This window comes from Dermacentor silvarum, chromosome 1 (assembly GCF_013339745.2).
Source record: "Dermacentor silvarum isolate Dsil-2018 chromosome 1, BIME_Dsil_1.4, whole genome shotgun sequence".
Classification (NCBI taxonomy): Eukaryota; Metazoa; Arthropoda; class Arachnida; order Ixodida; family Ixodidae; genus Dermacentor; species Dermacentor silvarum.
Window position 1 is genome coordinate 390739549 of NC_051154.1, and position 24115 is coordinate 390763663.

The 24115-nt window shown below is 49.4% G+C and overlaps 2 pseudogenes; both read right to left on the reverse strand.

Moving 5' to 3' along the window:
• Positions 1 to 2970: 2970 nt before the first annotated feature.
• LOC125943779 (histone lysine demethylase PHF8-like) lies at positions 2971 to 17844 on the reverse strand (annotated as a pseudogene).
• A 4184-nt stretch (positions 17845 to 22028) lies between these two features.
• LOC125943783 (histone lysine demethylase PHF8-like) lies at positions 22029 to 23844 on the reverse strand (annotated as a pseudogene).
• Between the last annotated feature and the right edge of the window lie 271 nt (positions 23845 to 24115).

A 24115-nucleotide genomic window follows, 5' to 3' on the forward strand; every position in this document is an offset into this window, starting at 1 on the left:
TGAGAAGCGCTTCCCGTGGGCAGCGCGTGCGAAGGGACACACCTGTAGTGCTGCACTGCCGATCCGGGCAGCATTGCATCTGTAGCGTGCGTTGGAAAATGTGGCCCGAATATTACTAACTGAATGAACAAGCGTGGTGCGAGCGCGCACAAACGAACATGAATAGATCGCACTGAATGACTGGAGACAACGACGGTCAAAACGCTGGCAGCGAGCGCATACTTCGCCGCGGGCGAAGGTACGTGCGGTCTATTGCTTCAACGGAAACTGAGCGGCGAATGCACGGCGCATAAAGGTCAGAGCCGTGTGGAGATAAGAGACGGGGCGGGTGAGCGAGCGACGAGCGCGGTTGTTGGCAGAGTAGAAGTGCGCCCCCCCCCCCCCCGCGCTCCCTCCGGCGCTGGCTTCCCCCTTCCTTGCTTGCGCGTGGGTGATTGAGTGCGTTCGCTCTCCGTGACAGCGCGCGTCCCAGCACGCTTCCGCTCGGGCATACGGCGCACGGCGAAGAGTTTATCTATAGGAAACCTCACGGCGACGGCAGAAATCCGGTTGAAGTGTCCATATAATTGCTATCGCAATAAAAGCCAGCACACATGCGGTTAGTGTATGTAAAGAAGCAAAAAATAAACATGCCTGATGAATCAGCGGTACAAATAGTGACAGGACATGTGTAACCTTCACGCAGTAAATACACATCTCTTCAAACGCAACTGTGAGACAAATGTTTATTGTCTTGGTCCTGTAGGACAGTGCTATAAGTAGCCTTTGTACTGCAGTACAACAACAACGCAGATAAAAATTGCTCTCCAGTCCAGGCTGTGAAGGTGGTCGAACAGCAAAACTGTAAGCGACAACTACTACGATTTCCCATTGCGACGTACCGAGCAAATTATGTCAGCTGTACTGTTTGAGAGATCAATTCTCTAAATGATGGTTGTGTAAAATAGCGTAGTACGGTTGACTTGGAAAATGCATCACCCTGGAGTTGTCGGCTCCGATAAAAGGCGAATTGTGCGGTTTGCTCACGGACTGAAAACCCGTATCTCATGCTATATGAAATGCCTATTCAGAAGCACATCTTTGTTATTATAGTAACATTGCGATGTAGCCGGCAATAGCAGAACAATTTGTGTTTTACATTGAATGTTTCAAACATTATTAATTTATACGTTGCCTTCATTCATGGGTAGTGTCTTTACTTGCTTGGCGGATACGGAACAGCTTAACATATGGCCAAAGCAAATGTTTCTGCGTAACGTAGACAGTGGTGATAGGGGAGACCTAATTATCTACATCATGTGGCTGATGCGGTCGCTGGTACGCCCGAGATGAAGAAGCCTAGTCCCAGTGGCTGGAGCCTCAGGATCATCCAAGAATTGATACAGTGACTGCCATAGCTCGTTGGCGGTCACAGAGCTGCTGTGCCTCGGTAGTGCACAGGTCTGGATCGAGGTCTGTTGCCATTCCGTTTTGAGCGAAGCAAGGGCCTGGGGCCAGAATGCAGCGGGCAGTCCAAGATTAAGTCTTCGAGGTCCGTCCGGGTGTTGCAGGTTCTGCAGTCACCCGCATGTGAACGTGCCATGCCACGTGGGTCTTCATTCTGCGAAAACGCTGCACGATGAAGGGAGTAAGGAGGCTGCTAGTCTGTTTCGGCCGGAGTAGAACCTGCAGCCGGCGAGTAGCAGCCTGGGAGGGTATTATGGATGGGAGCCGTCGGATGGGAGCCGGCGAGTAGCAGCCTTTGGATGGGTATTATGGATGGGATTGGATGATATTATTCAGAATTTGCATATTACGTGCTAGCGTGCAGTGCTATACGAATCGCGAACAATACCATTGTCAGGCTGCTAAATTTAGAGAAACAATCATAATGTCATCACACGCTGTGCGCCGCTTTCAAATTGTCGCTTCCAATTTCTTTGTTTACCTGTTGTAAGCGAGCATGCATAAGTGCAAGTCGCATTACGGGCGAGTCCAGGCTTGTTATGAAAAACCTAATTCCAAGAAAACTTCATTTGCAGAGCCGTGGTCATGCTTTAGACTACGCCATCACATCAAGGTTTCCACTTCTCAGCATTCCCATGCTGTCACAGTGTCCGTTAAAAAAGCTTGCACTGACAGGGCTGCCACATTTTGCTACAGCAGCAATGTAAAAAATTGTACAACAAAAACAATTTAACAAGGAGTTTGCTTTCAATCGTGCTGTAAAGGCGTCACCAGCTTCAGAAATACATCCAGTATAGAGGTGGGCAAAGTTTTGGTAGCTACGTCACCTAAGAAAATGCTCGACATGCAAAGCCGCCAAGTGACACCAGTCCACATTTTCTCCTAGGCGACACGGATGGTTTTTGTTGGAACACTAGGCTATCACCTGTTTACAAAATGGCATATACAAAGCATGTGCGTTGCTTTTTATCACGACATTCAAAAAAGTATGGTATCTGACGCGGACTGACCTCTTTCGAGACACTTTGAAATGGTCACGCTTATTTGAACGCGCTTCTCGTGACGAACAGTCTAAAAACGTGACAAAATGGAGATTTTACTGAAATATATATCAGTCGTGCTGTACGCATATATCTGTGAATATATATATCTGTTTTATATATATATATATATATATATATATATATAGTATGGTATATCTATGTATGCACATCAAATACTGTATGCATAGCGTAATGTGCCTCATGAAATGCATGTGCTTTACGCCATGAAGCCCTGAGGCAATTCGTCTAATTAAAATGTTGATTAGAAGAGGTAAGCGGGTGGTGGGGGGTGCGAAGTGATTTTGACCGTCAGTGGGGCATGACGAAAAAGTGAGGTATGGCTGAAGAGAACAATATGTACACTTGAAGACAACTATCCGCCGGTTTGGAAATGAAACCGCGAAGGTCCTGATGGCTGCCGTAGGTAAACACAACACAAAAATATGCATACACACAAGCACACATGCAGAGCGTCTCTTTCTCAGTAGATCATCATGTCGATCATGACAATCTTGCCCAGACGCTGCTTTGGAGTGGGAAAACCTTTCTTCGGCTTTTTCAACCTGAAGGCATGTGGAGGCAGGGAGGGCTTTTTGCTGGCCACTGAGGATGTGGACGGGCCGGCTTCAGACTCCTCCATGTCCATTTCTTTAGCTTCAGGCGCCTCTTGCGCCTTCTTGCGGTGATTGGTTCGTTTGAGAAGAGGCTTGTTGGCAGGCTTGGATGCCGTGTCCTCGATGGTGCGCTTCACAGACTGCTTTTGTGTTCCCTCTCGTGTGGGGCGTAGTGGTTTTGGGCAGTTTGGAGCAAGCTTGGCTTTGGGATTCCATGCCTCGTCTCGCTCATCGCCGCCGAGGTTTGAACACGCGAAGCGCCGTCGTCCGAGGCTTCCTGTACAGGGTAAACATAGTCGTCGTCCGCGTGGCACTCCTTGAGGAGAAACTCCTCGAGGTATTCTTCCTCGCCGTACCGCATCCGGGAGGCGGCAGAGCCAAAGGGAGTGGGCCGCTTGAGCGTGGGCGTCGGGCCAATCCTTCCGCGCGGTCCGGCCAACCCCTGTGTCAAGCCCGTGCTCAACGGACCTACATCTAGAAGCTCCTATGCTGTGGGGTCAATGAGTGCACCCCCTTCGCACTGCCCAAAGGTGAACGCACTCTTCTGCATGGACAGCATGCCCTGGATCCTGTCCAACATCGACAACGATGCTCGGCCACCACCCAACTCTTATTCAAGACTAACTCGTGTGCGGTCATTGTCAACGGCAATGCTGGACGCCAGCAGCAAGTCATCGATGGTTCCGTTGTTCGGGACGTCAGCAGTGTCCTCTTCACTGGCTGCCGTCTAGGGAACCACAGATCTGCTGGGCAGCCTTGTTGTGCTGGTAGCCTTGTTGTTTGCTGTAGCTGCTTTCTCCACCTTGCGCTTGCTATTATTGAATGAAAACCGAAGCTTGACAGAACGTTACTTGCTGTCCTGGGACTCCATCACAGGTCACGTGGTTCCAGCCGCGCCTGCTGCAACCTCCCCCCCCCCCGCGAGGTTGCCCATGGAGGCGTTGATGCTGAACTTGGAGATGGGCGGCAGAGCTGGCGTTGCGTGAATAGCCACGGCTCGCTCGTAGGAGCGGCGTGGCCGCGGTGGCGGGTTCTCGTCAACCACCAGGCCGTCATCGTCCGAATCGTTGAAGTAATACACCGACTCCTTGTGTAGCGGCTTCACAGGTGGCAGCGCCGTGGCTGGTTTCTCTTCTTTCACTATTTTGCCTTTTTTGTGGCTGCCTTGGCCTTGAGTCCATCGGTGATTTTTCCCTTTGCTTTGCCCTTGGTCTTGATAGGCAGGTTCACCTTGCTGTTGATGCCCTGCTGGGAAGCCCCACCGCCCCTAACAGGCGTCACATTTTCCTCTACTGCAGCGGCAGCAACCACCACTGTCTTGGCGACCTTTGCGGGTCCCTGCTTGCCCTTCTTGGTTTCTTTCTCAGCCTTAACCTTGCCATTCAGCTTGTTCTCTGCTGTTCCGACTTCCTTGGCCATATCCTTAAGGAGCTTCGGAACATTGCTCCCACTTGAAATTGCATCGAATTTAGAGTTAGGCTCTTGAGTCCAGTTTTTAAGTGCGGTCATCAAGGCCTTCGCTCCAACAATCGGGAAGCTCGGGTTCTTGAACTCGGATGCTATTCTGCTTCTCCGCTGTTCGATGACGTCCGATGCGGCGAACCAGTGGGTCGTCTCGAATGAGGGCGAACTTGTACTTATTTGAAGCAGGGCCAGTGTTTTGTACACGTCTTTTTACGCATTTTTGCGCCTAAAGGGCTGCGGTGAATTGTTTGGGAAGTGGGGTAGGTGAAAAGGCAAGGGAGACAGTGGTGATAGGGGAGACCTAATTATCTACATCATGTGGCGTGATGCGGTCGCCGGTACGCCCGAGATGAAGAAGCCTGGTCCCAGTGGCTGGAGCCTCAGGATCATCCAAGAATTGATACAGTGACTGCCATAGCTCGTTGGCGGTCACAGAGCTGCTGTGCCTCGGTAGTGCCCAGGTCTGGATCGAGGTCTGTTGCCATTCCGTTTTGAGCGAAGCAAGGGCCTGGGGCCAGAATGCAGCGGGCAGTCCAAGAGTAAGTCTTTGAGGTCCGTCAGGGTGTTGCAGGTTCTGCAGTCACCCACATGTGAACGTGCCAGGCCACGTGGGTCTTCCTTTCTGCGAAAGCGCTGCACGATGAAGGGAGTAAGGAGGCTGCTAGTCTGTACCTGCCGGAGTAGAACCTGCAGCCGGCGAGTAACAGCCTGGGAGGAAAAGAGAGGAATGTCCATGGGATTGGATCTAGTGAGGAGATAGCTGCTTGTGAAAGACAAAATGGGAACATCTGATATTTTATACTCTGCAATAGCTGTGAAGCACTTGACAAGATAAAAATTTCAACAGGCATCCTTGTTGCTCTGCACATTTTAAAACGCGATGATAAATGATTTGCTGTCAACTTTCTCTCGCGCATAAACCAGAGATGTGAAATGTACTTCGCAGCCACTCTGTGAAAGTGAGCCCAGCTTTAACTTGTGGCTAGTATTCAAAGTGACACTTCGGGCATTTCTGACAGTGCCTTCACCAGAGCCTTTCGGCTAGGCAGAACAGCCACAGCCGGAGCAAACAACTTGTTGACAGTTGTGACTAGTTCTGTCAGGGCAGCGTAGGGAAGGCGGCGACTGCTTGCAAAGTTCACCAGCATGCTGATCGCTTCAGCAGCGGTTGTCGTGGAATATGACAGTGTGTCCAATGCAAATTTTGCCTCGCCTCTCGACAGGAGATCCTCTCCAGGAGAGACAGGCATGTCATCATCTTCACTGTCAATGCTTGAACTACTACCTCCAGCAGCGATCAACCTATTCTTGAGACGGTATGATTGGAGCAAACCAACAGGAGGTATGATGCTGCTGATCGAGGCATTTGAAATGTATTTGTCATCGGAGTCGCTGTCACTCCAGAGCTGCTCCTCTACCCATGGGCGTATGTAGTCATAATAAAAAGGTTCCCTGCGTTTTGCCCACTGCAGCAAACCACGTGACACTACATAGCTACTATCTGAAGCATATGAGACATCATCAGCTTCGGATGGAGCGCCCTTTCGCTTCCTTTGTTTTGGCTTTGACTGTGGACGTCCCTTGGCTGCCGTCGTCTTCTGTTTCCCAGTGCTGTTAGAAGCCGCAGTTTGGCCTGCAGAACGGAGTATTTGAAGGACGACCCGCTCGTTTAGCTCCTTGTGCTGCGGTGCTGGACTTTTCTCCACCACTCAATACATTGCCCATAGTGCGCTTAGCAGGTGGGCCTTGTTCTTCCAGCTGTTGAGGCCCTGACATGGTAGTGTCGAGGGCAGGTGCAGGGCCACGCTTGTTGCCCTTGGCCAGCTTCGTTTAATTCTAGACTGTCACATTAGATGCATCGACACTCTTGCCAGCATTGGCAGTCACACCAGGCTTCTTGGAGCGTGCTGATGATTTTGTCTTTGGCTGCAAAATGTTCTCCTCTCCAGTATTCGATGCATCAGCTGCACCTCTTTCAGCCGGCAGTAGCACAACAGCGCAGGTTGAAAATTGGTCTCCAGTCCAGGCTGTGAAGGTGGTCGAACTGCAAAACTATGAACGACAACTACAACGATTTCCCATTGCGACGTACCCTGCAAATTATGTCAGCTGTACTGTTTGAGAGATCAACTCTCTAAATGATGGTTGTGTAAAATAACGTAGTACGGTTGACTTGGAAAATGCATCACCCTGGAGTTGTCGGCTCCGATAAAAGGCGAATTGTGCGGTTTGCTCACGGACTGAAAACCCGTATCTCATGCTATATGAAATGCCTATTCAGAAGCACATCTTTGTTATTATAGTAACATTGCGATGTAGCCGGCAATAGCAGAACAATTTGTGTTTTACATTGAATGTTTGAAACATTATTAATTTATACGTTGCCTTAATTCATGGGTAGTGTCTTTACTTGCTTGGTGGATACGGAACAGCTTAACATATGGCCAAAGCAAATGTTTCTGCGTAACGTAGACAGTGGTGATAGGGGAGATCTAATTATCTACATAATGTGGCTGATGCGGTCGCTGGTACGCCCGAGATGAAGAAGCCTGGTCCCAGTGGCTGGAGCCTCAGGATCATCCAAGAATTGATACAGTGACTGCCATAGCTCGTTGGCGGTCACAGAGCTGCTGTGCCTCGGTAGTGCACAGGTCTGGATCGAGGTCTGTTGCCATTCCGTTTTGAGCGAAGCAAGGGCCTGGGGCCAGAATGCAGCGGGCAGTCCAAGATTAAGTCTTCGAGGTCCGTCCGGGTGTTGCAGGTTCTGCAGTCACCCGCATGTGAACGTGCCATGCCACGTGGGTCTTTATTCTGCGAAAACGCTGCACGATGAAGGGAGTAAGGAGGCTGCTAGTCTGTACCTGCTGGAGTAGAACCTGCAGCCGGCGAGTAGCAGCCTGGGAGGGTATTATGGATGGGAGCCGTCGGATGGGAGCCGGCGAGTAGCAGCCTTTGGATGGGTATTATGGATGGGATTGGATGATATTATTCAGAATTTGCATATTACGTGCTAGCGTGCAGAGCTATACGAATCGCGAACAATACCATTGTCAGGCTGCTAAATTTAGAGAAACAATCATAATGTCATCACACGCTGTGCACCGCTTTCAAATTGTCGCTTCCAATTTCTTTGTTTACCTGTTGTAAGCGAGCATGCATAAGTGCAAGTCGCATTACGGGCGAGTCCAGGCTTGTTATGAAAAACCTAATTCCAAGAAAACTTCATTTGAAGAAGAAAACTTTACGAATTTAACGTAATGCCTTTCGGCCTGTGTAATGCTCCCGCCACATTTTAGCGGATGATTGACACTGTACTACGGGGCCTAAAGTGGAAGACTTGCTTATGTTACCTTGATGACATCGTCATATTTTCGTCGACCTTCCATCAGCACTTCCAGCGCTTCGACGAAGTCTTGACATGCCTCTCAGCTGCTGGCCTTCAGCTGAATACAAAAAAGTACCACTTCGCATGCAAATCCATTAAAGTACTCGGACACCTTGTCAGCAAGGACGGCATCCGACTTGACCCCGATAAAATTACCGCTGTCCTGCGCTTCCCCAGGCGTCAACGCACCAGACTTGCGTAGCTTTCTTGGCCTAGCTTCGTATTTCCGGCGCTTCATACGTAACTTTGCCACCATTGCGGTGCCGCTCCATCAATTACTTCCTTCTGGAGCTCCCTACGTATGGTCGGACGACCATACGTAGGGACCATACGATGCCAAACTGTTGTTGACGCCCTCAAGCGTGCCCTCACGTCCGAACCTGTGCTTTGTCATTTCGACAACACCGCACCCACTCTTCTACATACTGACGCCAGCGGCCATGGTATTGGCGCTGTTCTTCTGCAACGTCAGCACACTTCCGAAGAACGTGTGGCCGCATATGCAAGTCGCACGCTAACACCTACAGAAAACAATTATACGATTACCGAGCAAGAGTGTCTTGCCGTTGTTTGGCCCGTCCAAAAATTCCGGCCTTATCGGCACGGGCGCCACTGTACGGTCGTTACTGATCACCACGCCTTGTGCTGGTTGGCGCCGCTAAAAAATTTAACGGCCCGTATCGGCCGTTGGATACTTCGTTTACAAGAATACGACTTCGACGTCACCTACAAGTCTTGAAAGAAACACCAGGATGCCGATGCTCTCTCTCGTTGTCCCCTACCACCGTCTTCAAAAACTGCCTGCTTACCACCTTCCATGAGCAACCCGCCGGACGTGTCTCCTGCATTTCCTTCACTCGCAGCTCTCGACCGGCTCCCACCTAGCCATTCTATTGCGTTTGCAACTTGACAACGTAGTGACCCTTACTGCCACTCCGTTATGGAACGTATTCGGGGATCCTCTCGCACACCTAACGCTCGACTCCGTCGGCAGTTGAAAAACTTCAAGATCGAAAATTCGGTGCTATACCGGTACGTGTTTCATCCCGAAAGACACCGTTGGGTTCCTGTAGTTCCCCGATCACTTCGGACCCATATACTGGAGACCTTTCATGACGATCTCACTGCCGGTCACTTTGCTTTCCATAAAACCTATGCGCGAATGCGCAGCCGCTTCTCTTGGCCTGGACTTGCAACAAGCGTAGCAATATACGTGGCTTGCTGTTCGATCTGCCAACACCGCAAACGACTGACCTCACCTCCGGCTGGACTGCTACAACCTGTCCCGTGTCCTGAAGCTCCTTTCGCAGTCGTTGGTATCGACCTGTATGGACCACTACCCTTATCGGCTGGCGGTAAACGATGGATTGTCACTGCTGTAGGCCACTTGACACGGTACGCTGAAACAGCCGCACTACCTTCCGGTTCCGCAGCGGAGGGTGCATCCTTTTTCTTGGAAGCCATCTTTTTACGACTCGGAGCCCCACGTATCCTCTTGAGTGACCGCGGCGGGACCTTTCTATCTAAACTTCTCGACGATGTTCTCCGTGCGTTCAATACTATCCATAAAACGACTTGACCCTCAAACTAATGGCCTCAAAGAGCGCTTTCATCGTACGCTGTCTGACATGATTTCAATGTACATCAACCCTGACCACACCAATTCGGATGTTATTCTCCCATTCGTCACCTTCGCTTGCAACACGGCCGTCCAACGCACAACGGGGTACTCGCCCTTTTTCCTTGTGTGTGGTCGTCAACCGATCACTGTCCTCGACGTCACTTTCTTTGACGTCGCCGTGCCCTCGTCCACATCAATATGTGAGCAATTTGTTTCGCGCATTGCCCAGTGTCGCCAACACGCCCGCCTCAACACCGACGCCCGTAAACAAGACCGCAAAACTCGCTATGATGCATCCCACCGTGTTGTTTCCTTCCAGCCTGGAGACGAAGTGTTGTTGTGGACTCCAATTCGCGTACCTGACTTATGCGAGAAATTTCAGCCCCGTTTTGTCGGGACCTACACTGTTCAGGAACAGACTTCGCCAGTTAACTATCGTGTCACGCCCGTTGTTACGCCTTTGGACCGCCGCTGCCGTACTACAGAGATTGTGCATCTTTCACGTTTAAAGCCTTTCATACGGCGTTCGTTGCCATAGCCAGCGGCCAGGTTGGCCGCTTCCATGCGCGGGGGTAATAGTGCGAGCATTATTTTACCCCTTCATCTTCTTCATATGTATATACTCATCATCACGGCCAGCGTCATTCTCTTTAGCGTGCGGCCTGCATAAAAAAACCGTCGCGGTTGAACAGCTGTCTCGCAATATATATATATATATATATATATATATATATATAATATGTACGTATGTATATGTCTCTGTTCCTTTACCTGGCCTGTAATACAGTAGACTTCTGCAGCACCGTTCATCACAACGTTGTTCTCTGGACATGCCGGTTCTTAGCCAAGTAAAGCAGGGTGTCAACCCTACCGGCGGGGCCAGTGCAATGTTGTACATTTCTGCTGCTTGTATTGCAGCTTTGGCTGATTAGTGTCTATGTGTCGTGCTTGTATTACGTTTGTGTTGAGAAAACCTACATTTTTTGCTAGGGGTTCTAGAGCATCGTGGCAGCGTTTCATGTGCAATACATTCGCAATTAGCATTTTTATGGACGAAACAGCCCGACTAGTGCAGTAGACGTTATTCGTGTAATACTGCTCTTAAACTGACTTGCCTGACGATGGTAGCACTGATAAAGCACTATTATAGCGTGACCATTAACTTGAATGAAGTTACTGCTCAGACTTATACAGCGTGGAGTACGTGTAGTAAATTATGCACGAAATGTTGGTTAAAAATGAACTATTTGCACAAACTTAGCACACGAGTTTCAGGGTAACACAAGAATGGTAGAAAAATGTTCTTGTAATGCGCTAAGTGCTAGAGATGAGCACAGAAGGACGCACCTTACAAGGGTCATGAAGTGCAAAGTACTGCTTTGGATGTAGGTAGTTCATTGGTTGGCATTAGTAGTTCGCACACCAGCGTGCTGTTACTCAGTTTCTGTTACTGAGTAACAGAAAATTATTCCATGAGTTACCTGTACCTGCTTAAGAACTGGTGTCTACGTAAGAACTCTCGCTCTGCTGTAGCAGAATCATTCGGAACAGTCGCCACTTGCATCAAACTTTCCTCCCCGAGACTAATAAATGTAATGTGCCGTTATCTCTCCATTCGAATAGAAATGAAAGCTCAATAATTTGAATATTGAATTAACGAATGAAGAGTAAAAGACTAGATTAGTATTTAACTTTGTGATGAGTGCCCAAACACAGTTCCACATCAAGGAAAATCGGAACAAATTGTTGACATTTATTTCTTGTAAAGGAGAATACATTAGTAGAAACAAAAGTTTGTTTCAGTTACACCTTAGTAAAGCACAAACTATTTAGCTATTAGTTTGTTGAACTGTCCACAGCTGGGTGTACATTAGCATATAAAATGCAACAGCGCAGTATATCTGATACATTGGGCATCATTACAGGTGAAATACTTCCACATCCCTTGTCATTTGTAACAAGTCGTATTTTGCATTCTGAATGCTCTGTCATTCCTAAAAACAGAACACAAAAGTTACATGTTGAAATTGAATGTTACAATACTGTTATGAAAAGTGGTAACAATTGGGCAGTGACAATGGGCTAGCAAAACTATATTTCATTGTCCCTTCAACTGGGTATGTTTTCTGAACACTTGACGTACTTTGGCAGTGTGCACATTCTCAGTTGCCCGCCTGCCTAAATGGAACAGGCACATGTTAAGGTAGGTTTCTGCTATGCACCGTACAAGGTGGATGTAGTGGTTGTCAAGCGGAATGTTCTCAAACATGTGCACATGAAGTTCTGCAAACAGGTCTTTCGTATAGAATGCATCAACAACCTGGTGTAAAAGGTCATGCAGCAAGGTTCTGGATGCTAGTTTCTTCATGTGCAGTGCCATTCGGACAAGTGATTCTGATTTCCGATAGATTCACTTTCTGATGGAAATCGCAGCCCTCCCCTGTTCTTCCTTACAATTAATGAATATGATTCTCCTGGCTGTGTAATAAGTAGTGCAGTCGTGCAGTACTCGCTTGTCAGTTTTGAACACAACTTATGTGCTACATAACCTGCCAAGTACGTGACAATCTTACCCGCCACATTCGCGGATGTATTTGGGAGCAATGATGTGTAATCATGCTCACTGCTGATATAGGACTGCTCAATAGTCTCAGCATTTAGAAGCTCCTTTCATTCCACTGATTCATTTAATACTTTCATCGATGAAGCTTTGTAGAACTGCTGCATGATAATATTGCAATGCTGTCCAGGCTCAGACAGTTCCCTGTTGAAAAATTTACAAGCTCATTTTGAACAATAACCTTTTTAAATGCTGCACGAAACTGTTGTGCAGTTTGGTTGTCATTGTGCACGCCGTGTGCTCGTGTCAGTACAAAGAAGAGTTCAAGGTGATCCTGGCAGATTTTGTCAGCTGGAATGTATTTTAGCAGTGGTTTTTCAACAACAAGAAAGTTGAAAAGGTCATTTAAAGTTTTCATGCGAATGAGAAAATCCAGAAAGCCTGTCTTTCGGCCTGGTTCAATTATTCTTTTTTTACTGGCATTTTCCCTTGAGGAGAACAGGTACTGGGTTGTGCTCTCAAACATGGTCTCAATAACCTTTGCATTCTTTTCATGTAAGGGCTTCATAAAAGCTTTTTGGTGCATGCTTTTTGAATTAAGGGCATCAAAAATGTTGTTAATGTGTAATATAAAATTCTCGGTTGGCTGTGTGTTGGAGGAGCCTTCTGGTTGCAGTTCCCTGCACTCGGCCAGCGCTGTTGTGACAGAAGTACTCATCAATTGTACAGCAAGGCTGACCTTCATGGGTTGCCGTTCCCACTCGATGTAAGCTCTGCGCAACTTGTTGGCCAAGTGCAGGCCTTCTGTCTGCTGCACACTGCAGCTGCTCAGTGTGTTCCTAGCAAACTGCTTTACCGTTCTGATCAATAAAGCACCCCTTATGTGCATGTGCATTTCTGATGAGCTTTAGCATGCGGCGGGGATGAAGAAATGCTGCTACAGGCTGTCGGGTCGTAGGGTGTGCAAATATCGTCTTTAAGTTTCTTAGATTTTGAAAGTTGCGTCCGAGCTCTTTCAGCATGGACATATTGGCTGGGGCACCGTCACACATTGCTGAAACAACCATGGCCCCAGCATTGTGCATGCTTTGGAGGCACTCGTGTACAAGATTAGCCCGTTGTTGCGCATTTATCCCATCCACAAGAAAATAGCGAAGGGCCAACTTCCAGTCTCCGTTAATGGTCACTGCCATTATAAAAGCAGCTTTTGCCTGTGGCAGGGAGTCACTATCGAAACCTGTTCCAATGTCAACAAATTCATCAAAACAGCACCTGTTTCATTGAATTTGCTGACGAATCGACATCTCGTTGACCACTAGGCTACAAATTGTCTGGTTGCCTTTGCTCCTCGTTTCAAAACATTTCAGTTTTAGTGCGTAAAATGCTTTAGATGAAAGCCCTGGCTGCCCATCAACAGTTTCATACCACTTTCTTAGGGTTCTGGGGTGTTTACGGCATGTATAAAAGACCTTTCTTACATATCAGTAGGCTCGGGGGGAGTAAAAGTAAAGTGTCAAGGCAAAAGTTCTCAGCTCAGGTGAGTATACTGCGGGCATGCTTGCAGGACTGTGCTTTCCGACTTGTCGTTGGAGCAAATGCCGCTTTGCTGTTCCTGAGCTATCCGAAACTGTTGCTTGCTCTTTCAGTAGAATATTCTCTTTTGTTAGTCATTTTGCAACTGTGCTTTTTCTTCTCTAGTCGCCACCTAGTCTGCTGGAGTCGTTTGATTCTCCTCCTTGAGTGCACTTTAAGAAATGCAAGCCATGCTGCTCTTGACCTCAAGTACGCCTTTTCTGGTGTGTCCATCTGGAATAGTAAGCGAAGTAATAAATGCAATGCCCGTGATTCACATCCAAGTTTATATAACAAATATTATCAGAATTGGACATGATGAAAGCAAACGTGTTTGCGATACCCAGAGAAAATTTTTAAAACTTGGCTTGCCACTCCTGCTGCATCTCCCATAGTTCCCTTGGAAAGGATACCTTAACAGCCTTCTCAATTTGAACTTCTACCCACTCACATGCTTGAAAACTGGTGGGTTTGTTGACTATTTATTGCAAACAGTTCACATCATGCTGTTTAACTACTGTAAGTAAAAAATGTCACAGTTTCGCCCTAAGGGCGAAGCAATGAATGCGATAGCAACACAGCAATGTCATACGATGTAAGGTGAGCGGCTTTGGTAGCAATATGAATTGTAGTAAACATGAGCTGATTAAGTAAGCAGGTGTGCTGCGGCGTAAGTAGACCGACATGAAGAGAGACTCGATGACCACGAGAAGGCGCGTGTGAAACGGTGGTGTTGATGAGAAGCGCTTCCCGTGGGCAGCGCGCGTGTAATGTAATGTAATGCTGCCCACATGTAATGCTGCCCGATCCGTGCAGCATTACATGTGTAGCGTGCGTTGGAAAATGTGGCCCGACTATTTAACTGAATGAACAAGCGTGGTGTGAGCGCGCACAAACAAACATGAACAGATCACACTGAATGACTGCAGACAACGACTGTCAAAACGCTGGCAGCAAGCAGCGGGCGAAGGTACGTGCGGTCTATCGCTTCAACGGAAACTGAGCGGCCAGTGCATAAAGGTCAGAGCCGTGTGGAGATAAGAGACGGTGCGGCGAGCGACGAGCGCGGTTGCTGGCAGAGGAAAAGTGCGCGCCCCCCCCTCCGCTCCCTCCGGCGCTGGCTTCCCGCTTCCTTGCTTGCGCGTGGGAGAGATAAGAGACCTCGACGAGCGCGGTTGTTGGCACAGTAGAAGTGCCCCCCCCCCCCCCCCGCTTCCTCCGGCGCTGGCTTCCCGCTTCGTCGCTTGCGCGTGGGAGATTGAGTGCGTTCGCTCTCCGTGATAGCGCGCGTCCCCGCACGCTTCCGCTCGGGCATACGGCGCGCGGTGAAGATTTTATCTATACGGAACCTCACGGCGACGGCGACGGCGACGCCGACGGCAGAAATCCGGTTGAAGTGTCCATATAATTGCTATCGCAATAAAATGTGCAATTATAGAGTCAATGTAGTACAGTGTTACACCCTGCCTAAACATGCACAGCTAAAACTTCTGTTAAGAATGCATGCCATGTATAATTCTTTCATCCTCATTAGCTAATAGGCTAGTTCACATGGCCATTTACGTTTGCTTGTTCCCGTTGTCGTGGATTCTTGGCAGAGGGTGGGTAACGACCCGGTTAGGGAGTTCCTGCGTAAATTTATTATCTATTTAAATAACCAAGTTTTGAAACATCCTGGATCTTGTCCCCTGAGGACGTGTAATGCGGGTCTGGAATTAAGAACAAAGTCTTCCCATTAGTTTCAAGCATCTGGTGTCCGATTAGTCTTCTCTGGTGTCCAACCTTCGAAGCAGCAAGAGGTAAACTGGGAACAGGGGATTCACACTCCTTCCACGAAAGTCGTCGACTTGGTTTCTTTTTCTGCGTGACGGTCATTTTGCCAGGGTCGGGCGAGTGACCTTCGTGCTGGTTCCTGCTTCCACGAAGGGTGACGGTTGTGGTCGCGTTTAAGTGAGCTTCTTTGTCATCGCGTCACAGCGGGTGTCGGGCCGCGTCGCCAGGTAGGCGGCCGCCGATGAAGGGGGTGGCACCGGGTGATACACCCAAAGGATGCGCGCTGCCGATTTGGGGCGCTTGTTTGCCCGTCACCGTCGGTGTCAGGCACTGTCGCCGCATGGGCGACGTTGATGAAAGGGGCGGCCTCGATGGAAACAACCAAAGAATGCGCCCTGCCGATTCTGGACGCAACAGACTGCTCCGCCGCCGGAAGATCCGACCTGAGGGCGACAAGTTGTCAGGTTGCCCGAAGCGTCGGTCAGTCGTGACCTCAGAGTTTGTTCTTGAAACGATAGCCAATGGCACACTCGAGCTTGAGGTCGCAGCATTAACTTCTTTGTGGCCTTCTCCCTGGGAACACACCAGCTCACACGACCACAGGGCACAGGAAAGCGCCGTGTTCGCACCGAGAGTCATTGGGTCTAGCGAACAAACCAACACACCTGCCTTATCTAATAAAAACACGAAAGCGGTCAACGAATCACTAAACCTTCGCTGAATCCAACAATTTTGAAATTAGACGAGGATCCACAACCTTCTCGCAACATCCGATACGGAAGAGTCATTCCCAGTCACAAAGCAACCACATGGCGCGCAAGCGCCCGTAATCTGCTTACATCCACCAGGCTTTGCCTAACCCAATAATAAGGACCCCTAAATTTTTGCCGCTATAGAGTTTTTGCTTTGCCCAGGGGGCGCCGTAAAAATGGTGCTAAAAAGCGCCCCTCTGCCCTGGGTTTACAATATGGAACCGCCACTCTAGCTTGTGTTGTGCAACGGCCTGCACTGCATATCAGGCTCCGCCGATTTTTTCAGGGGTGGCACACCGCGTCAAGGCAAGAAATAATGCAATGCCAAGTACGTGTACGTCGTTCAAGAAATAAGCGGCAAAGTTTAAGTGCGGTGTCCATCGCAAGTAAAGCGAGTCGCGTACGAAGTTGAACTTCAGGTAAGGTGTGCACGCTGCTACACCCTGGCGCAAAAAGACGAGGAAATACTTTCAATAAATGAATTCAAAGCAGTGATAAGCAGACATCACATGTACGGAACTGCTCGAGCGCACGACGATACGCGCCGCGGCGGCAGCGGTCTTTCAGCACGCCGCGAAACGGCGGACGTCATTTAATCATTGTTGACTGCAAGCCGCTAAACAAGTAGTCATGTCTGCGCTAGGACTATCTGTCCCTTGAGTAACTGATAAATGTCTGATGCAATGCATGTGAGGTCGCCGTAACGTACGTGCGAATCGCGCCGTAGCGCGAGCTCGTGCGCTGCTTGTTTCATGTAGATTTTAATGAGAGGGCTTGAACATCGATGTCCTGTAATCAATACTACCTTGCTGCACTGCCTGAACATGCTGGCTTGAAATCAAGGATGAGCACATTTAACTGTCCATCCTGTGCTGGTCGTAGTGGGGTAGTGAGGTTATCCAGCGCGCCCGACACTTCGCTGCGTGAGGCCTTAAAGAAAAACGGTAGAATCCTATGTTAGGATTCAGACCTTCTTGCTCCTGGCAGCCCACGACGCTGCTGTAACTAGAGAGACGCTTTTTCGAGGCTGAGCTAGGTCTCTCAGTCGCATCGGCATCGCCAATTTCTTCTACTTGCTGCATTTCGTCCCACAGCATACGGAGCGTCAGTTTTCGTAAAACTAGGCTGTGGCCAGCTCGCAGCGTGGTCTGTGACAAGCGACTAGTCTTTTCGCACTACCAGGCCAGAAAAAAATGCGACTCGACGCAAAACTACGGCTAAAAACCCGATCGCGAATTGGGTATCCACTTGATTCTTGAGAGGAACTGGATCAGTTGAGTCGAAAATCCGAGTTCGATCGGCAACTTTTCCGCCAAACACATTAAAAAAAGCAGGAGTCGATGCGAGCGCGTCCGCCTCGCGTCTAGCAAGCAGTGTTCCCAGCGTAGAGTCCAGCACGGCATCCGCCGTGTGGCTCACGCCTTGGAAGAGCTCTTGCGCCTGCAGCAGAACCGCGTTGTGCTGAGCGTTCTCTTGTACGTCAAGCTGCTCGTCGATGAGCGAGCGGTACTCGTGGCGCACACGGCGCTCCTCGGTGACGTTCGTCGCCGCCTGCGACTTGGAGCCCGTATTCCAGATGGTTAAGAAGCATAGCGACGGTTTCCGCAACGTCATTGGGAAGGTTGACGACTGGTTCGCTGATGGCAACTGTCCGGTGTGTGTTACAGTAGCCGACGAATCTGCATAAACGGCACACGCGGAGAAACCAGGCTCTCGCTCACCAAGTTAAGCAGGGGTAGATGTGGTGGCTTCGGGGGGTAGACAAACACAGTTGTTTGCGGGGAAATTTACTAGCTTATCCTCATTTTGTCTGAATTCATCCTGTTCACGCTTTCAACGTTCGGCTTCAGCCTCGCGGAGTGTCTGAGTGCTTCATCCTATTCCCGCTTTCGACGTTTAGCTTTGGCCTCACGTTGTCTTAGGTCTTCATCCGCATGCCGTCGTGCACGTTGCAAACTTGCACGGCGTTGCTTTTCAGACATGCTGGTGGTGGTTTTTGCTGCAGCGAGCGTCTGCCTATGTGCTCGTTGTACGGCATTTTTGCGTTCCCTTGCTTCGTCTTCTGGAGCCAACTTCCGGGGTGACCACGTTTCACAGCTGCCCGCTTAGGTAGACGCTTCATTTTCGCGTTCAGTACATGTGGCAACGTAAAGAGTGTCATCCCTAAATTGCAACAATTCCTACCAGGCAATCTTACATCACTGGGCACTCGCCAAGGCCTGCAAATTTACTTATCTCGTGAAACCACTACACGCTATACCACGAATACACATGTTGCTACTATCGCCGTGTACTTTTGCTTGCCGAATGCTACTATAACCTTTCTTGGTGCTACTTCCGCTCATTCCAAACACTGACGTGCACTGTCATTGTTAATCCTGCATATCTTGCCTTCAAGAATCATGCTTCAGACAGGTATTAAATAAGTGCATGGGTTATGGTTGCGAAGTAGATTACATATATTTTGAACCACAAGAAACGCATACGTTCCTAGATTCTGCAAGCATTTCGCGCGGGACGGTGACTTCGCTCTGTGCCACGTGCACACTGCGCGCACTATCCAACATTGCGAGCTGAAGCAGGCCTCCCTCGCTACTGCTGGCTTGCTGGCTCCTTGAGATGGCTGAAATAAAAAAAATGTCACAGTTTAGCCCTAAGGGCGAAGCAATGAATGCGATAGCAACACAGCAATGTCATACGAAGTAAGGTGAGCGGCTTTGGTAGCAATATGAATTGTAGTAAACATGAGCTGATTAAGTAAGCAGGTGTGCTGCGGCGTAAGTAGACCGACATGAAGAGAGACTCGATGACCACGAGAAGGCGCGTGTGAAACGGTGGTGTTGATGAGAAGCACTTCCCGTGGGCAGCGCGTGCGAAGGGACACACCTGTAGTGCTGCACTGCCGATCCGGGCAGCATTGCATCTGTAGCGTGCGTTGGAAAATGTGGCCCGAATATTACTAACTGAATGAACAAGCGTGGTGCGAGCGCGCACAAACGAACATGAATAGATCGCACTGAATGACTGGAGACAACGACGGTCAAAACGCTGGCAGCGAGCGCATACTTCGCCGCGGGCGAAGGTACGTGCGGTCTATTGCTTCAACGGAAACTGAGCGGCGAATGCACGGCGCATAAAGGTCAGAGCCGTGTGGAGATAAGAGACGGGGCGGGTGAGCGAGTGACGAGCGCGGTTGTTGGCCGAGTAGAAGTGCGCCCCCCCCCCCCCCCGCTCCCTCCGGCGCTGGCTTCCCCCTTCCTTGCTTGCGCGTGGGTGATTGAGTGCGTTCGCTCTCCGTGACAGCGCGCGTCCCAGCACGCTTCCGCTCGGGCATACGGCGCACGGCGAAGATTTTATCTATAGGAAACCTCACGGCGACGGCAGAAATCCGGTTGAAGTGTCCATATAATTGCTATCGCAATAAAAGGCAGCACACATGCGGTTAGTGTATGTAAAGAAGCAAAAAATAAACATGCCTGATGAATCAGCGGTACAAATAGTGACAGGACATGTGTAACCTTGACGCAGTAAATACACATCTCTTCAAACGCAACTGTGAGACAAATGTTTATTGTCTTGGTCCTGTAGGACAGTGCTATAAGTAGCCTTTGTACTGCAGTACAACAACAACGCAGATAAAAATTGCTCTCCAGTCCAGGCTGTGAAGGTGGTCGAACAGCAAAACTGTAAGCGACAACTACTACGATTTCCCATTGCGACGTACCGAGCAAATTATGTCAGCTGTATTGTTTGAGAGATCAATTCTCTAAATGATGGTTGTGTAAAATAGCGTAGTACGGTTGACTTGGAAAATGCATCACCCTGGAGTTGTCGGCTCCGATAAAAGGCGAATTGTGCGGTTTGCTCACGGACTGAAAACCCGTATCTCATGCTATATGAAATGCCTATTCAGAAGCACATCTTTGTTATTATAGTAACATTGAGATGTAGCCGGCAATAGCAGAACAATTTGTGTTTTACATTGAATGTTTCAAACATTATTAATTTATACGTTGCCTTCATTCATGGGTAGTGTCTTTACTTGCTTGGCGGATACGGAACAGCTTAACATATGGCCAAAGCAAATGTTTCTGCGTAACGTAGACAGTGGTGATAGGGGAGACCTAATTATCTACATCATGTGGCTGATGCGGTCGCTGGTACGCCCGAGATGAAGAAGCCTGGTCCCAGTGGCTGGAGCCTCAGGATCATCCAAGAATTGATACAGTGACTGCCATAGCTCGTTGGCGGTCACAGAGCTGCTGTGCCTCGGTAGTGCACAGGTCTGGATCGAGGTCTGTTGCCATTCCGTTTTGAGGCAAGGGCCTGGGGCCAGAATGCAGCGGGCAGTCCAAGATTAAGTCTTCGAGGTCCGTCCGGGTGTTGCAGGTTCTGCAGTCACCCGCATGTGAACGTGCCATGCCACGTGGGTCTTCATTCTGCGAAAACGCTGCACGATGAAGGGAGTAAGGAGGCTGCTAGTCTGTTTCGGCCGGAGTAGAACCTGCAGCCGGCGAGTAGCAGCCTGGGAGGGTATTATGGATGGGAGCCGTCGGATGGGAGCCGGCGAGTAGCAGCCTTTGGATGGGTATTATGGATGGGATTGGATGATATTATTCAGAATTTGCATATTACGTGCTAGCGTGCAGAGCTATACGAATCGCGAACAATACCATTGTCAGGCTGCTAAATTTAGAGAAACAATCATAATGTCATCACACGCTGTGCGCCGCTTTCAAATTGTCGCTTCCAATTTCTTTGTTTACCTGTTGTAAGCGAGCATGCATAAGTGCAAGTCGCATCACGGGCGAGTCCAGGCTTGTTATGAAAAACCTAATTCCAAGAAAACTTCATTTGCAGAGCCGTGGTCATGCTTTAGACTACGCCATCACATCAAGGTTTCCACTTCTCAGCATTCCCATGCTGTCACAGTGTCCGTTAAAAAAGCTTGCACTGACAGGGCTGCCACATTTTGCTACAGCAGCAATGTAAAAAATTGTACAACAAAAACAATTTAACAAGGAGTTTGCTTTCAATCGTGCTGTAAAGGCGTCACCAGCTTCAGAAATACATCCAGTATAGAGGTGGGCAAAGTTTTGGTAGCTACGTCACCTAAGAAAATGCTCGACATGCAAAGCCGCCAAGTGACACCAGTCCACATTTTCTCCTAGGCGACACGGATGGTTTTTGTTGGAACACTAGGCTATCACCTGTTTACAAAATGGCATATACAAAGCATGTGCGTTGCTTTTTATCACGACATTCAAAAAAGTATGGTATCTGACGCGGACTGACCTCTTTCGAGACACTTTGAAATGGTCACGCTTATTCGAACGCGCTTCTCGTGACGAACAGTCTAAAAACGTGACAAAATGGAGATTTTACTGAAATATATATCAGTCGTGCTGTACGCATATATCTGTGAATATATATATCTGTTATATATATATATATATATATAGTATGGTATATCTATGTATGCACATCAAATACTGTGTGCATAGCGTAATGTGCCTCATGAAATGCATGTGCTTTGCGCCATGAAGCCCTGAGGCAATTCGTCTAATTAAAATGTTGATTAGAAGAGGTAAGCGGGTGGTGGGCGGTGCGAAGTGATTTTGACCGTCAGTGGGGCATGACGAAAAAGTGAGGTATGAATGAAGAGAACAATATGTACACTTGAAGACAACTATCCGCCGGTTTGGAAATGAAACCGCGAAGGTCCTGATGGCTGCCGTAGGTAAACACAAACACAAAAATATGCATACACACAAGCACACATGCAGAGCGTCTCTTTCTCAGTAGATCATCATGTCGATCATGACAATCTTGCCCAGACGCTGCTTTGGAGTGGGAAAACCTTTCTTCGGCTTTTTCAACCTGAAGGCATGTGGAGGCGGGAGGGCTTTTTGCTGGCCACTGAGGATGTGGACGGGCCGGCTTCAGACTCCTCCATGTCATTTTCTTTAGCTTCAGGCGCCTCTTGCGCCTTCTTGCGGTGATTGGTTCGTTTGAGAAGAGGCTTGTTGGCAGGCTTGGACGCCGTGTCCTCGATGGTGCGCTACACAGACTGCTTTTGTGTTCCCTCTCGTGTGGGGCGTAGTGGTTTTGGGCAGTTTGGAGCAAGCTTGGCTTTGGGATTCCATGCCTCGTCTCGCTCATCGCCGCCGAGGTTTGAACACGCGAAGCGCCGTCGTCCGAGGCTTCCTGTCCAGGGTAAACATAGTCGTCGTCCGCGTGGCACTCCTTGAGGAGAAACTCCTCGAGGTATTCTTCCTCGCCGTACCGCATCCGGGAGGCGGCAGAGCCAAAGGGAGTGGGCCCCTTGAGCGTGGGCGTCGGGCCAATCCTTCCGCGCGGTCCGGCCAACCCCTGTGTCAAACCCGTGCTCAACGGAACTACATCTAGAAGCTCCTATGCTGTGGGGTCAATGAGTGCACCCCCTTCGCACTGCCCAAAGGTGAACGCACTCTTCTGCATGGACAGCATGCCCTGGATCCTGTCCAACATCGACAACGATGCTCGGCCACCACCCAACTCTTATTCAAGACTAACTCGTGTGCGGTCATTGTCAACGGCAATGCTGGACGCCAGCAGCAAGTCATAGATGGTTCCGTTTTTCGGGACGTCAGCAGTGTCCTCTTCACTGGCCGCCGTCTAGGGAACCACAGATCTGCTGGGCAGCCTTGTTGTGCTGGTAGCCTTGTTGTTTGCTGTAGCTGCTTTCTCCACCTTGCGCTTCCTATTATTGAATGAAAACCGAAGCTTGACAGAACGTTACTTGCTGTCCTGGGACTCCATCACAGGTCACGTGGTTCCAGCCGCGCCTGCTGCAACCTCCCCCCCCCCCCCGCGAGGTTGCCCATGGAGGCGTTGATGCTGAACTTGGAGATGGGCGGCAGAGCTGGCGTTGCGTGAATAGCCACGGCTCGCTCGTAGGAGCGGCGTGGCCGTGGTGGCGGGTTCTCGTCAACCACCAGGCCGTCATCGTCCGAATCGTTGAAGTAATACACCGACTCCTTGTGTAGCGGCTTCACAGGTGGCCGCGCCGTGGCTGGTTTCTCTTCTTTCACTATTTTGCCTTTTTTGTGGCTGCCTTGGCCTTGAGTCCATCGGTGATTTTTCCCTTTGCTTTGCCCTTGGTCTTGATAGGCAGGTTCACCTTGCTGTTGATGCCCTGCTGGGAAGCCCCACCGCCCCTAACAGGCGTCACATTTTCCTCTACTGCAGCGGCAGCAACCACCACTGTCTTGGCGACCTTTGCGGGTCCCTGCTTGCCCTTTCTTGGTTTCTTTCTCAGCCTTAACCTTGCCATTCAGCTTGTTCTCTGCTGTTCCGACTTCCTTGGCCATATCCTTAAGGAGCTTCGGAACATTGCTCCCACTTGAAATTGCATCGAATTTAGAGTTAGGCTCTTGAGTCCAGTTTTTAAGTGCGGTCATCAAGGCCTTCGCTCCAACAATCGGGAAGCTCGGGTTCTTGAACTCGGATGCTATTCTGCTTCTCCGCTGTTCGATGACGTACGATATGGCGAACCAGTGGGTCGTCTCGAATGAGGGCGAACTTGTACTTATTTGAAGCAGGGCCAGTGTTTTGTACACGTCTTTTACGCATTTTTGCGCCTAAAGGGCTGCGGTGAATTGTTTGGGAAGTGGGGTAGGTGAAAAGGCAAGGGAGACAGTGGTGATAGGGGAGATCTAATTATCTACATAATGTGGCTGATGCGGTCGCTGGTACGCCCGAGATGAAGAAGCCTGGTCCCAGTGGCTGGAGCCTCAGGATCATCCAAGAATTGATACAGTGACTGCCATAGCTCGTTGGCGGTCACAGCGCTGCTGTGCCTCGGTAGTGCCCAGGTCTGGATCGAGGTCTGTTGCCATTCCGT